Below are 15,008 nucleotides of genomic sequence, written 5' to 3' on the forward strand. Positions count from 1 at the left end.
AGACAAGAAAAGAATGCAAACTAGATTCTACACAAATGTGTTGAGTACTCGACATTGACATTAGCGTTACTCGGACGGCCAGCGAATAAAGGCAAGTAAATATGCATTTTTCAATTATTGCTGCGACAATCTACTTATAAAGTGAAATAACATGTACTTAAGAGTTTCGCGTATCCCATCGCCACACGAAAGAACGGGTGTTGTGTTTCTTCGCATGGCTGAATAATATCCCAGGATAAATTCAAAGCTTCAAGCACTGCACAGAGCACGCTCAAAGAGAACGTAACTGACACAATTCACACCTCAGTAATTCGTGGATAATCTTTATTTCGAATATTACACTGAGTTCCGCGCTCAACGTCAGCCAAGGCCGGAGAGGACGATGGCGCAGGGAGGCTGTTTATCTCTATCTATACCGAGTAGCAAGAGACTTTACCGGGAGAAGACTATTTGCCGGGAAAGTTACTTTCCTTTGTCCCCACCAGGAAGACGGGTAATGACCCAGTGCACAATGTCATCTACGTTTTTTCGCTTTCGTAACCACTCACTTCCACACAGCCGAAAATATTACTATAGGCCCGACGTGAATTATAGGCCGAAAGCCTGATCGCTCCATGGCTTCGTCGCTTGATATGAGGAAATGCAGAGCAAAATATCCAAGCATGTGGTCCCGAAAGAAGCACTGGACACTCATCCGTACATGGTAACAAGCACAGTTTCGGCGCATAAAGGACAGAGCTTTCCGGTGTAAACAAAAAGAAAAAAAAAAGAAAGACTTAAGAGCTTACGAGCGTGAAATGCCACGCTCGACAGAAGAAAGATACTGGCAAGCCTAGCTGCGACTCGCTTTTCCCCGACCACACTCCTTTTGTCGCCAGAGTGCAGACCTAGCCTTCATATCTAGGTGACAATGCGTATAGGCGCGTAGGCCCGTCGACTTGACGGAGGTACGAGGGAAGTTGATGCCTGTGTGTTTCTGGCTTATATGTATCTTAGCAATGCCGTAATGTGGACAATAAACAGTGGCTATGTGCGAAGAGACTGCTGAAGGAGCAACGAATGCTATCGTGTCATATCCTTAAGGCGGAGTTTAAGTGTTTCCGTATAAGTCCTTTTTTTTTTTTTTTTCTGCTTACAGCTTATATGGGGAGGAGGGCTAAGTAGAAAATAATACTAGCAATAAATTACTTTGCGCTAAAGCATTAGCATAAAAACGTTTCCTCCAAAATTTACTTCGGGGTGAGGAGTGAAAAAGATGAAAAATTGAGGGCAACTTCGGCGCAACCCTGCTACCATTGGTTGTACCGTTACAAGGTTACAGCTGAAGGTTTCTGCGGCAAAGGCACGGGGCTAAGATAAGCGGGATCCGGATTCCCCTCGCATCAAAAGAGAAAACGCTCACCAAGAACTGTTTGCTTATTTCTATTTGGCCCGATATGAATGATGCACGGGGAAAGTAGCCACCCGGTTTCTTACCTCACAGTTCAACTGCGATTCGCCGATGCTGTTAACTCGTGCGAAATATTTCCCTCTTGAGCTGCAGATTCACGACACGCTCAACTAGGTATATTCACCGCGGGTTGCTTCAGCGTTCTCACATGTATAGCACCATACCTGATTGAACTGAAGCATGGGCTCTCGCATGCATATATCAATTTGTAGCCAAGAATTGATCACTCCGTGCGGAGTTGAATGACGATCGAAGAGCGCGTCGACGATGGGAACGGCGTGAGAACGTTCATAGTTGGGCGGTGGAGAAGAGAGGGGATATTTTTTTTAATGTGGTAGCGTTCTCCAGAAAATCGGGCGTCGGCGTTGTGAAAGAAAAATTCCGGGCATGGCTCCGGTTTGGTTTGTAGTTAACAGTCACACGGCCGTGCACTGGCTGGCCGTTGGGTAGGGTGCCGTCACAAGACCACATGACATGGAAGGCGCTGCCAACTCGGTTTCGCCTTTCTACGCAGTCTTGGCTTACTGTCTGTGTCGGCATATAATCCTACCAGGATCACTCATTCTACCTTTCGCTTGTTTCAAATTTACCTGTGCAACCCACTTCCGCTACAACTTTCTGCGCCTCTGGTTTAGCGGGTGTATATGCAATATCTGGGCAGCGTGATTAAACGAGGTTTAAGTTCAGCGCTTCAGTGTCGACGTACTTCGCCGTGTTCCGCTCTTGTGTGCTTAGCACTGCTGAAAAAAAGATGAAATCACTGAACTGCCCCTGAAACATTCCATTCGAGTGAAGGCACGGCAGGTTTCGGGGGTACCGCTCGATCGTTGCCGCGTGCCTCGCTTTAACGCTGTCGAAGTGAAATCACCTTCGCAGTGTGTCATCGGCGCCTGCATCGGGGCCGACGGCCAAAAAGCTGCGTGCCTTCGAGGCTCTGCGATGCGTAGAGAGTAATTCCATCGGCGACCGCTTTTACGCACCCTGAAGCAACCAGCATCATGGGACAGGGAACACATGGTCCCATGACAAGGTTGATGTGACTCCCATGTTCCAAATATCTTACATTCCAAAATGTTCCCCATGTCACAAGAGGGTATTTTGGCGGACTAGTGGTTCATGGTGTTAAGTAGGGGTAACAGCGCTAAAGACAATGACAATGACGAGGCGATACAGGAAGAGAGGACGACATCTCTTACTGACAACATTAAGTGTACGTGTTTCTAAATATAACGGCTGAGGTTCATTTTAAGAGATGGGTTCTACAGGTCGTACAAATGAAGCAAACAGCAAGAGTCAAGCAGTCTGATAAAAGTCTTGAAAGACAATTCAATGCAGTAAACGCGTGCGCGAGAGAAGTAAACATCGACACCCGTCACTAAGAAGAAAATAGAAACAAGTGAAATAGAAAAAGAAAATTCCACAGCTAACACTATGGGTTCAACAAAATATGGAGGAATATTTACAAAGGGACAGAATCACTGTATTTTACTACGCTATTGACACAGGCATACATAGGAAACTGTCAAGGTCATGAAAGAGTTTAACAGTTATACCTAATAATTTATGAAAATACAAAATACGAAATTAGTGATTCGCACACGGATCACACAGTCAGTGCCAGCTGAAATTCAAAAGAAAACCTTGTTTGCAACGCCGCAGGCACGATTAGTCAAGCAGCACTTCCATCACCAGGGTTGCCTCAGTCACTAGGAAAGATGAAGCCCTTCAGGCAGTGCATCTCGGCTCCATCGGAAGAGCGACCACAGATGGCTGCTATCCGGAAAAAACTAGTAATTGTCGGCGACGGCGCCTGCGTGCGGGCCTCCTGATAGTGCCTCCTGATAAACGTGCCTCCTGATAGTTTCCAGTAAGCATCAGCTTCCTGAGGTGTTCGTGCCAACTGCCTTTGAAAACGACGTCACCGAAATCGAGGTCGATGGTAAACAGGTTGAACTGACACTGTGGCACACAGCAGGGTAGGAAGACTACGACCGGCTGGGGCACCTGTTCCACACGGACACGGACGCCATTCGCATGAGTTTCAGCGTCGACTCGCCGGAGAACATCTTTGACAGACAGATCTCCGAGGTGCTTCACTTCTGCCCCAGCATGTCTATCACCCCAGTGAGGAACAAAGACATCCGAAATGGCCCACGCACAGTTCGGGAGCTGGCCAAGATGACACAGAAGCTCCTGGCACCCAAGGAAGGGTGCACCATGTCGGAGGTCCCCGGTCATGGATGTCATCCTCACGTTCTACAGGATCGATTCGCCCGGGAACATCCCCGAGACGTGGACATACGATGTGCGTCGCGTTTCCACCAACATGCTCATCGTCGTGATGGGGAGAGAGAAGGACCTCCGCAATGACCACCACACACTGTGGGAGCCGGTCAAAATTAAGAAGCCAGTGGCGTCCGAAGAAGGGCACACTGTAGCTGAGATCAACGTCTTCTGATACCTGGAGGCGCCAAGAGAAAGAATGGCCCTACACTTCCACTTCCTCTACTTCTACTGCATATGTTCTTTCTTCTTCTACACCTAACCCACGCGTCAATGTAGCGCTTTTAGATTATTTTTAACAGTATAATAACATCCAGAATACCGTATATTAGCTCAGTGTTTTCTTTATATTGGTGAAACTTATGTCACATGACTACTGACTTATGACTCGTAGGTGACACAGCACTCTTTATACCAGGACTTAGAACTGTTATCCGGTCATTGACAGTTGACGTCAATTGTTGCTGACGTCACGAGGGGACCAAGTTCCGGCGGCACATTTTGCGGGGACTTCCGACGCCAACGTAGCCTACTAATTATGACTGCGATTTAAATATTAAAACGCCTAGAGGAAAATTGCATGAATGTTTAGCTTTAAAAATTATACTAATCTTGACGCTACAGCATGATATTGAAGCAGTTAATAACAGTTGCCAGACCCACAAGCGATAACGATGCTGGTGGACATCGCTCGATCCCATTCGGAATGGGGACCAGATTATAAGATGAAGTGTGCACAGCGATGACAGTCACTTCATTCTGCACATGTGGGATTATCGAAAAATAGCCGTGTCTGAGTGTCGTTGCCTTGAAGACCAGCTTCGCGGACGTCTTTCACCGGAGTGTTCACAGAACTAGTTGCAAGATCTTTGCTAGCTGCACGAATTGGGATATCAGGAGGCCATCAAGGATGCCAGTGAGGGATATGCTCAATCTGAGGTGGCTTCCGGTAGGAGTAGAATGATTTTTTTTTTGAAAAATTGTTTTGCTTTTATTTCAGTGGGTGTGTTTTTTTTTTTTTTTTGCTTTGTCGTAGAGTTACCGCCTCCCATTCGGGAGGAACCGGGTTCGATGCCCGGGTACCCACTGGTTATCAATGGGTACAAGTTTTCCCCGGACTAGTGCTCGACTCTTTGGGGTGAAATGCTTGGGAAAGGGATAATAGGTCCCAAATAATTACTCCGATGGGTCAGTGATTCGTTCTGTCATCGGACAACAATAAGTCCCCCTTGCGCGGCAAAAGACCATAATGTGGCCCCTTATTTTTTTGTCGGCGTTTTCCTTCTCCGCCCGACCTTTGCAGGTGGAAGGGTTTGTTCGAAACTCCGCCACTCGAAGAGGCGCACAGCAGGGTTAGCAGAGCCTCTACCAAGCGCACGCCGGTAAAAGAGCTGGGAGCCAGGCCGGCGAACGCTCGTACCCATTTTTACGGGTGGTTGTCCGGCGGCGGGTTTCGAATTGACCACCCCCCGAAGACGAGACGGGCGCCCAAACCGCTCAACCACGACTTTTTTTTAATTGTTTTCCTTTTATTTCAGTTCATATTTGATTCCGTACTTTCAAAAAATTTCGGTGTTTCCATACACCTTATAATCAGGGGAAAAGTTGAAAATTCCACCGCTAACACTTTAGGTTGAACATAATATGGAGGAATATTTACAAAGGGAAAGGGTCACTGTATTTTGCTACGCTATTGACACAAGACATACATCGAAAACTGTCAAGGTCATGAAAGAGTTTACCAGTTATACCTAATAATTTATGAAAATATGAAATACGAAATTAGTGATTAGCACACGGATCACACAATCAATGCCAGCTGAAATTCAAAAGAAAACCTTGTTTGCAACGCCGCAGGCACGATTAGTCAAGGAGCACTTCCATCACCAGGGTTGCCTCAGTCACTAGGAAAGATGAAGCCCTTCAAGCAGTGCATCTCGGCTCCATCGGAAGAGCGACCACAGATGGCTGCTATCCGGAAAAAACTAGTAATAGTCGTTAACGGCACCTGCGGAAAAACGTGCCTCCTGATAGTTTTCAGTAGGCATCAGTTCCCTGAGGTCTTCCTGACAAGTGTCTTTGAAAACGACGTCGCCGAAATCGAGGTCGATGGTAAACAAGTTGAACTGGCACTGTGGCACACAGCAGGGTAGGAGGACTACGACCGGCTGGGGCACCTGTTCTACTCGGACACGGATGCCACTCGCATGAGTTTCAGCGTCGACTCGCTGGGGAACATCTTTGACAGACGGATCTCCGAGGTGCTTCACTTCTGCCCCAGCATGTCTATCACCCCAGTGAGGAACAAAGACATCCGAAATGGCCCACGCACAGTTCAGGAGCTGGCGAAGATGAAACAGAAGCTCCTGGAACCCAAGGGAGGGTGCACCATGTCGGAGGTCCCCGGTCATGGATGTCATCTTCACGTTCTTCAGGATCGATTCGCCCGGGAACATCCCCGACACGTGGACATCCGATGTGCGTCGCGTTTCCACCAACATGCCCATCGTCCTGATGGGGAGCGAGAAGGACCTCCGCAATGACCACCACACACTGTGGGAGCCAGTCAAAATTAAGAAGCCAGTGGCGTCCGAAGAAGGGCACACCGTAGCTGAGATCAACGTCTTCTGATACCTGTAGGCTACGCCAAGAGAAAGAATGGCCCTATACTTCCACTTCCTCTACTTCTACTGCATATGTTCTTTCTTCTTCTACACCTAACCCACGCGTCAATGTAGCGCCTTTAGATTATTACTAACTGTATAATAACATCCAGAATACCATATATTAGCTTAGTGTTTTCTTTATATTGGTGACACTTATGTCACATGACCTACGACTTATGACTCGTTAGTGATACAGCACTCTTTATACAAGAACTTAGAACTGTTTTCCGGTCATTGAGAGTTGACGTCAATTGTTACTGACGTCATGAGGGGACCAAGTTCCGGCGGCACATTTTGCGGGCACTTCCGACGCCAACGTAGCCTACTAATGTATTCGCAATAATAAAATGGGCCGCTGCGCGTGCACCGCAGGCGTCCGGAAAACGTGAATTCCTTTACGCAATTAGATATCTCTGAGAAACCATGTATTGTTTTGCTAAAAGGAGTGAGAGTATGATCCTTTTAAGGATTTGGTGGTTACATTGGAGGACTGCACGAATATTTTCCGGCGACATGGGAAATTTCCATTTTTAAGCCGAATGAATTGTCAAGGTACTCGACGGAATCAAACTTTTTTAGGAATCAATAACAAGAGCGACACTTGAGTTCTTCAGAACAATAAAAAAATCACACATCCGCTTCATCACACACCTGGCTCCTAAAGACACATAGGCAATATTGAGAAACTGATTCTCTATCAGATAACTCGGAGACAAGCGTATATAGCCAATATGGCAGTGTCCTCTGAACAATCGTATTGAATGTGCAATAAGATGTTTTCTCAAAATTTATGGGTTTTGCGTACTTGTGACCGATGGCTTACACAGCCTAAGATATTTATTGAAGGTGCTGCTAGCTCAACATCAAATCTATAACAAGGAAAATTATCTTGGGACACACGGCTTGAAATATATTTCGAATGTTGTATTATGACTTTGATTTAAATAATAAAACGTCTAGAGGAAAATTGCATGGATGTTTAGCTTTCAAATGTATACTAATCTTGACACTACAGCATGATATTGACACAGTTAATAACAGTTGCCAGACCCACAAGCGATAACGATGCTAGTGGACATCCCTCGATCCCATTCAAAAAGGGGTCGAGCTTGTAAGATGATGTGTGCACAGCGATGTTAGTCATTTCATTCTGCACATGTGGGAATATCGGAAAATAGCCGCGTCTGAGTGTCCTTGCCTTGAAGTCCAGCTTCGCTGAAGTCTTTCAGCGGAGTGCTTGCAGGACTTCGTTGCAAGATCTTTGCTAGCTGCACGAATTGGGATACCCGGAGACAACGATGCCAGTGAGGGATGTGCTCAAAGTGAGGTGGCTTCCGGTAGGAGTAGAGCTTTTTTTTTTTTTATTGGGGGGGGGGGGGCAAAATTGTTTTGCTTTTATTTCAGTCAGTGGAATTTTTTTTCTTTTAGCCTTGTGGCAGAGTTACCGCCTCGCATTCGGGAGATACCGAGTTCGATGCCCGGGTACCCATGGGTTATAAATGGGTACAAGCTTTTCCCCGGCCTGGTGCTCGGCTCTTTGAGGCAAAATGCTTGGGAAAGGGGTAAAAGGTCCCAAATAGTTGCTCCGATGGGTCATTGATTCGTTCCCTCATCGCACAACAATAAGACCTCCTTGCGCGGCAAAAGATCATTATGTGGCCCTATTTTTCTTTTTTTTTTTTTTTTGTCTGGGGTTTTCTCGTCAGCCCGAGCTTTGCAGGTCGATGGGTTTGTTCGAAACTCCGCCACTCAAAGAGCCGCACAGCAGGGTTAGCAGAGCCTCTTCCAAGTGTACACCGCTGAGAGAGCCGGGCGCCAGGCCGGGGAACGCGTGTACCCATTTTTACCAGTGGTTGTCCAGCGGCGGGTTTCGAACTGACCACCCGTCCCGCAGCCGAGACGGGCGCCCAAACCACACAATGACGACTTTTTTTTTAATTGTTTTGCTTTTATTTCAGTTCGTATTTGATTCCATACCGTCAAAAAATTTCTGTGTTTCCATACACCTTATAATCAGGGAAAAGTTGAAAATTCCACCGCTAACACTTTGGGTTAAACAAAAGTATGGAGGAATATTTACAAAGGGAAATGATTAAAGGGAACAAAATGTAGCGCACCAAGACAAGGACAGAGAAAGAAGACACACACAGCGCTATGTGTGTCTTCTTTCTTCTTTCTCTGTCCTTGTCTTGGTGCGCTACATTTTGTTCCCTTCGATCATGTACCAACAAGCCCAAGTATCTACCCTTCAGAAATGATTACTGTATTTTACTACGCTATTGACACAGACATACATAGAAAACTGTCAAGGTCATGAAAGAGTGTAACAGTTAAACCTAATTATCTATGAAAATACGGAATACGAAATTTGTGATCAGCACGCAGTCAGTGCCAGCTGCAATTCAAAAGAAAACCTTCTTTGCAACGCCGCACGCACGATGGGTCAAGGAGCACTTCCATCACCAGGATTGCCTTGGTCACCAGGATTGCCTCAGTCACTAGGAAAGATGCAGCCCTTCAGGCAGTGCATCTCGGCTGCATCGGAAGTGCCACCACAGATGGCTGCTATCCGGAAAAAACTAGTAACTGTCGACGACGGCGCCTGCGGAAAAACGTGCCTCCTGATAGATTTCAGTAAGCATCAGCTTGCTGAGGTCTTCGTGCCAACTGTCTTTGAAAAAGACGTCACCGAAATCGCCGGTTAACAGCTTGAACTGGCACTGTGGCACACAGCAGGGTACGAGGACTACGGCAAGCTGTGGCACCTGTCCTACCCGGACAAGGACGCCATTCTCATGAGCTTCAGTGTCGACTCGCTGGGGAACATCTTCGAGAGGCGGGCCCCTTAGGTGCGTCACTTCTGCCGCAGCATGTCCATCACCCCAGTGGGGAACAAGGACATCCGCAATGGCCCACGCACAGTTCGGGAGCTGGCCAAGATGAACCAGAAGCTCGTGGCGCCCAAAGAAGGGTGCACAATGTCGGAGGTCCCCGGTCATGGATGTCATCCTCACGTGCTTCAGGATCGATTCGCCCGGGAACACCCCCGAGAAGTGGACATCCGAAGTGCGTCGCGTCTGCACCAACGTGCCCATCGTCGTGATGGGTAGTGAGAAGGACCTCTGCAATGACCACCCCACACTGTGGGAGCCGGCCAAAATTAAGAAGCCCGTGGCGTCCGAAGAGGGGCACGCCATGACTGACATCAACATCTTCGAGTGCTCCGCCAAGAAATAGAATGGCAATACACTTCCACTTCCTCTACTTCAACTGCATTTGTTCTTTCTTCTTCTACACCTAACCCCCGCGTCAATACAGTGTTTTTTGATTGTTTCTAACTCTATAATAAGATCCAGAACACCGTATATAACTCAGTGTATCCATTATATTGGTGATACTTATGTCACATGGCTAATGACTTATGACTTGTTGGTGATACAGCACTCTTTATACCAGGACTTAGAATTGTTATCCGGTTATTGACAGTTGACGTCAATTGTTGCTGACGTCGCGAGGGGGACCAAGTTCCGGCGTCACATTTTGCGGACACTTCCGGCGTCAACGTAGACTACTAATGTATTCGCAATAATAAAATGGGCCGCTACGCGTGCACCGCGGGTGTCCGGAATACGTACATTCCTTTAAACAATTAAGTCTCTCCGAGAAATTTATATAGTAATGTTCGGCGAAAAAAAGCGGGAGTATGGTCCTTTTAAGGATTTAGTGGTTGCATTGAGGATTGCGCGATTATTTTCCGGCGACAAGGGAAATGTGCATTTTTTTAAGCCGAAAGAATTGTCAAGGTACTCGGCGGAATCAACCTATTTTAGGGATCAATAACAAGGACGACACCTGAGTTCTGCAGGGTTAAAAAACACACACATGCGTTTCATAACTCACCTGGCTCCTAAATACACATAGGTGATATTGAGAAACTGATTGTCCATCAGACAGCTCCGAGACAAGCGTATATAACCAATCTGGAAGTATCAAAAAGATGTCTCAAAATTTATGGGTGGGGCGTACTTGTGACCGATGACATACACAGCCTAAGATATTTATTGAAGGTAGCTGCTAGCTCAACTTCAAGTCTATAACCTGGAAAATAATCGTGGGACACACGGCTTGAAATATATTTCGAATAATGTATTATGACTTTGATTTAAAAAACAAAACATCTAGAGGAAAATTGCATGAATGTTTAGCTTTCAATATTATACTAATATTGACGCTACAGCATGACATTGACACAGTTAATGAATAACAGTTACCAGACCCACAAGCGATAACGATGCTGGTGGACATCGCTCGATCCTATTCGGAATGGGGTCCAGCTTGTAAGATGAAGTGTGTACAGCGATGTTAGTCATTTTATTCTGCACATGTCGGATTATCGAAAAATTTGGAGGATGCTTAAGCTTCGCCTTTAAGAATGGAACGCGATAGCGTTATCGCGCCCCGTTCGCAACGTCTACTCATTTGCTTTTCGCGCTTTTGAGTGACACAAAGACGCAGTTCACATGGTACAACACTCGTTAACTTGTCCAAAGTTACTCATTTTAATTTATTAATCCTTAGGGGACGTAGAAGCGCTTCCAGCCACCTTGCCGAAACGCGCGGGCCTCACGTTGCAGTCGTAGTGGTCGTAGTTCGTCGGCAACATCGTTGCCGATCCGAGCCGGCGCGATGAAGGTCTCGGAGGTCATGCCCTGTCTATCTTATTCCGTGCGCCACACGCATGATGGCGCTACGTGCACGCCAAGCGAAGAGGAAGTAAAGCGGAAAAGTAATTTGCCACTCGCTTAACTGCGTGTTCTGTAATTCTGTATTTTGCATGCTCATAATTATTATTATACGCCACAATACACTTCTCTACGGGACATTCCTGAGACAACACCGCAATCAATAGACGCGCCTTTGTCCCTTTCAAACCATCTATCAAAAATCCGGCACTTCACAGGCACCCTTCAGGGCCTTGTCGAGGCCAACGAAGAGATGGCAGGAGAATTTTGTGATGACATTCGGAAAGTTAAACAGGAACTTCGATCGGAACTCGAAGGGCGTTATTTGGGCGCACTGGTCCGCAGTCGGGTGCAAATAGTGCAGTACGAGGCGCAGCCATCAAAACTCTTTCGTGCCTTCGAACGGGAGCAGGCTGCACGGGTTAGTACACCGGAGGTTATTCGCAGCGGCACCGTTTCGCGAGGGCACGGCGAAGTGGCGATGAATACTATCGAAAGCTTCTCCAGGCCGGAAAACCGCTTGATCCCGTGCCATCCGAAGTCCTGAGCGTACTACCCATATTTCCTCAGGGGATAAGGGAGGCAACAAACTCCTCATTGACTGCTGACGAAATAGAGCGCGTAATAGGAAAACTCCCTAAGAACAAAGCACCTGGACCGGACGGCATAATAGCCGAATTTTACCAATGCTTTAGAAATTAACTCAGCCCAACACTAGCTGAGGTTTTCGAGGATATAGGAAAATGAAAACTTCTCCCTCCTTCAATGCGGCGCAGCAATTTAGTCCTAATTCCTAAGAAACCTTGCCCTGAATCGATCCCCGACGTAGCTGTTTTCAGGCCAAACAGCCTTCTTTCCACGGACTATAATATTCTGGCTAGAGCTGTCGCTCGTCGACTCGGGACCGCCCTCAGCACCGTGGTGGGAGAGCATCAAACATGCGGCTTCAAAGGGCGCTCCATAAACACCAACTTACACCGCATGAGGACGGTCCACGAGGCGGCGGATGAAGGGCTCCTTTGGCCGTTCTCCAGATCGATTTGAGGAAGGTATTTAATCAGGTTGACCGGGCTTTCCTCTTTTCTCTCCTTCAGCAGTACGAAGTAGGTGACGACATGCTAGATTGGCTCAAAATTTGCTTCACTGAAATTAGTACTTCAATCGTCCTTAACGGTATGCCAAGCGCGCCGATATAGGTGAATAGATCAGTACGATAAGGGTGTCCGATATCGCCTGTTCTCTTCACCTTGTATCTGGAACCTCTATGTCGCATGGTAGTTGCGTCTTAAACCATCAAAGGTGTAGATCTCGGCGGCCAGAACTGCGCGTCCTCGCATACGCGGACGACGCAGCCTTCATTTGCACATCCCAGCAACAAGTGGGGGAGATGATTCGATTCACAAACTCCTTCTGTCAAACTTCTGGAGCCGAACTAAATTTAGAAAAGTCGCAAGGCGCCTGGTTGGGAGACTGCAAAGGGGAGCCCAGCCAACTCTTTGCAGTAGAATGGTACGAACAAATTGACAAATGCCTATAGGTGTTAATCTAGACATTGGCAAAGCGATCAGAACAACAGGTGGCAACCCAAACTAGCTGCCGCTGAAAGGAAGCTAGACCCATGGCGGCCGAGACACATAGCCATGCTCATGAGAGCCTATGTATGCAATGCGGTGGTTTACCCGGCCTTACTATGCTCAGCCAGAGTGACCCCAATCGACAGGGGCTCCTTGGGCAGGCTACACAGATCATGGGCAGTCTTCATTTGGCACTCTACGGCAGAGCCCATGCGCCGAAGCAATCTCTTCTGGAGCATGGAGCAAGGCGGACTGGACTTAGTAAACTTAGAACTTAAACTTGTAGTCCAAAGGCTCATTTTTATTCGAAACCAGAATGATAATTTTCATCGCGCGGCCACTCAGTATCTAGGCTCGGTGCACTTGGCCCCTTGGTTGGCCACAACCAAGCCAATATGTCACGGCATGAGAGCCACTGCTTTCTACAAGGAGGTAGCGCAGTTTCTGGCGCTGCTGCAAGGGCCTTTTTCCGGGAATACCTACTTGCAGTAAAACCGAGAAAGCTTTACTGTGACTTGCTGGCCCAATTTCTACAACCTCCGGTATATCGGCAACCACCCATAGGGGTGGGCAAGACTGATGTCCTCACGTGAGTCAGAAGGCTGCCCGTTCCAACAGGCTCCAAGGATTTATTCTTCCGTTTCCACACAGTAGTTTTGCCCGTGAAAGCCCGTCAGGAAGAGCGGGGTTTCTTCCTACCATGGGGCGCAAACTGTCTCCTGTGGGGCCGACGGGAGACCGCTCAACATGTCTTTATGGAATACAACACGGCGCACATCTTCTGGAACGAAGTACGGGTATTTTTCGCCACAGATTTGGACGTCACATGGCCAGGGCTCTTGTGTCTCAATGCTCCTTGTGATTGTCCAGAGCTTCGAGAATTGTCATAGTGCTTGCGTTGCATGCCCACTGGCGTGCGCGCGTGGATGTGGTGGAGTGTGTGCGTTGGCCAAAACCAGCGTGGCGGCACCTAGTGGACAAAACAGAGTGGACAGTGAGCGCACTAGAGTCCTCTGGCTCCGACGAAAGCCTGCAGGAGGAACTATAGCGGGGCTGCCGGGCAGTGATGGTCTTCAATACACGCCATTACGAACGGTTTGGGTGCCGCTGTTGCTGCACGCAGCGTTGCCCCAGAGGTTTTTTTTTTTTTTCGCTTTTCTGGTTTTCCCCTTTGTCTTTTAGTGACGCATTTCAGGCTTATATGTTAACCTTTTTCTGACCCTTTCTTACCAGACCCCTCGATATAATTCTCTATTGTGCATTAATCTCCCCTCGTGTTTCTTATAGCCGAAGTTAACTGTAAAAGCAATCAATGCTCTCGTGTATTGGCTGAGTTGCAGCCTTGTACATATATCTGTAAATAAAGTTTTTTTTTTTTTTGCAACTGGAAAAAAAGAAACGCTGGCGTGGCAGAGTGGTTAGCGTGCTCGTCTCGCAACCCGGAGGGCCGCGTTTGATTCCTAGGTCGGCGATTTTTCCTTCTCGTTTTTGTTAATAATGCTTCTGGCATTTTTCGCTCATGGCCAACGCCGGACGACGCGGGACGACGGCCGCCGACGAAGACACCGACGTTTCTGCGACACGGGGTCCTTAAAGCTATCGCGATAAAATAGCCGCGTCTGAGTGTCCTTGCCTTGAAGTCCAGCTTCGCTGACGTCTTTCAGCGGAGTATTTGCAGGACTTAGTTGCACGATCATAGCTTGCTGCACGGATTGGGATACCCGGAGACCTTCAAGGATGCCGTGACAGATATGCTCAATGTGAGGTGGCTCCCGGTGAAAGTAGATTTTTTATTTGCAAAATTGTTTTGCTTTTATTTCCGTGGAATTGTTTTTTTTTTTTTCTGTGTGGCAGAGTTACCACCTCGCATTCGGGAGGTTCCGGGTTCGATTCCCGGGTACCCACGGGTTATCAATGGGTAAAAGCTTTTCCCCGGCCTGGTGCTCGGCTCTTTGGGGTGAAATTCTTAGGAAAGGGGTAATAGGTCTTAAATAGTTGCTCCGATGGGTCAGTGATTCGTTCCGTCATCGGACAACAATAAGTCCGCCTTGCGCAGCAAAAGACCATTATGTGGCCCTTTTTGTTTGTTTTTTTTGTCACAGGTTTTCTCATCAGCCCCACCTTTGCAGGTCGAAGGGTTTGTTCGAAACTCCGCCACTCGAAGAGGCGCACAGCAGGGTTAGCAGGGCCGCTTCCAAGCGCACACCGCTGAGAGAGCCGGGCGACAGGCCGGGGAACGCTTGTACCCATTTTTACCAGTGGGTGCGCGGCGGCGGGTTTAGAACTGACCCTC

At 47.7% G+C, this 15,008-nt stretch overlaps 3 pseudogenes; all 3 read left to right on the forward strand.

The window, feature by feature from the left end:
- The first annotated feature begins 3,165 nt into the window (after positions 1–3,165).
- LOC146204971 (ras-like GTP-binding protein RHO pseudogene) lies at positions 3,166–3,995 on the forward strand (annotated as a pseudogene).
- Positions 3,996–5,646: 1,651 nt separating this feature from the next.
- On the forward strand, positions 5,647–6,373 carry LOC146204972 (rho-related GTP-binding protein RhoC-like; annotated as a pseudogene).
- Positions 6,374–8,906: 2,533 nt separating this feature from the next.
- LOC146204973 (ras-like GTP-binding protein RHO pseudogene) lies at positions 8,907–9,636 on the forward strand (annotated as a pseudogene).
- The last annotated feature ends 5,372 nt before the right edge of the window (positions 9,637–15,008 follow it).

This window comes from Amblyomma maculatum, chromosome 1 (assembly GCF_055883805.1).
Source record: "Amblyomma maculatum isolate TAMU_Amacu chromosome 1, ASM5588380v1, whole genome shotgun sequence".
Classification (NCBI taxonomy): Eukaryota; Metazoa; Arthropoda; class Arachnida; order Ixodida; family Ixodidae; genus Amblyomma; species Amblyomma maculatum.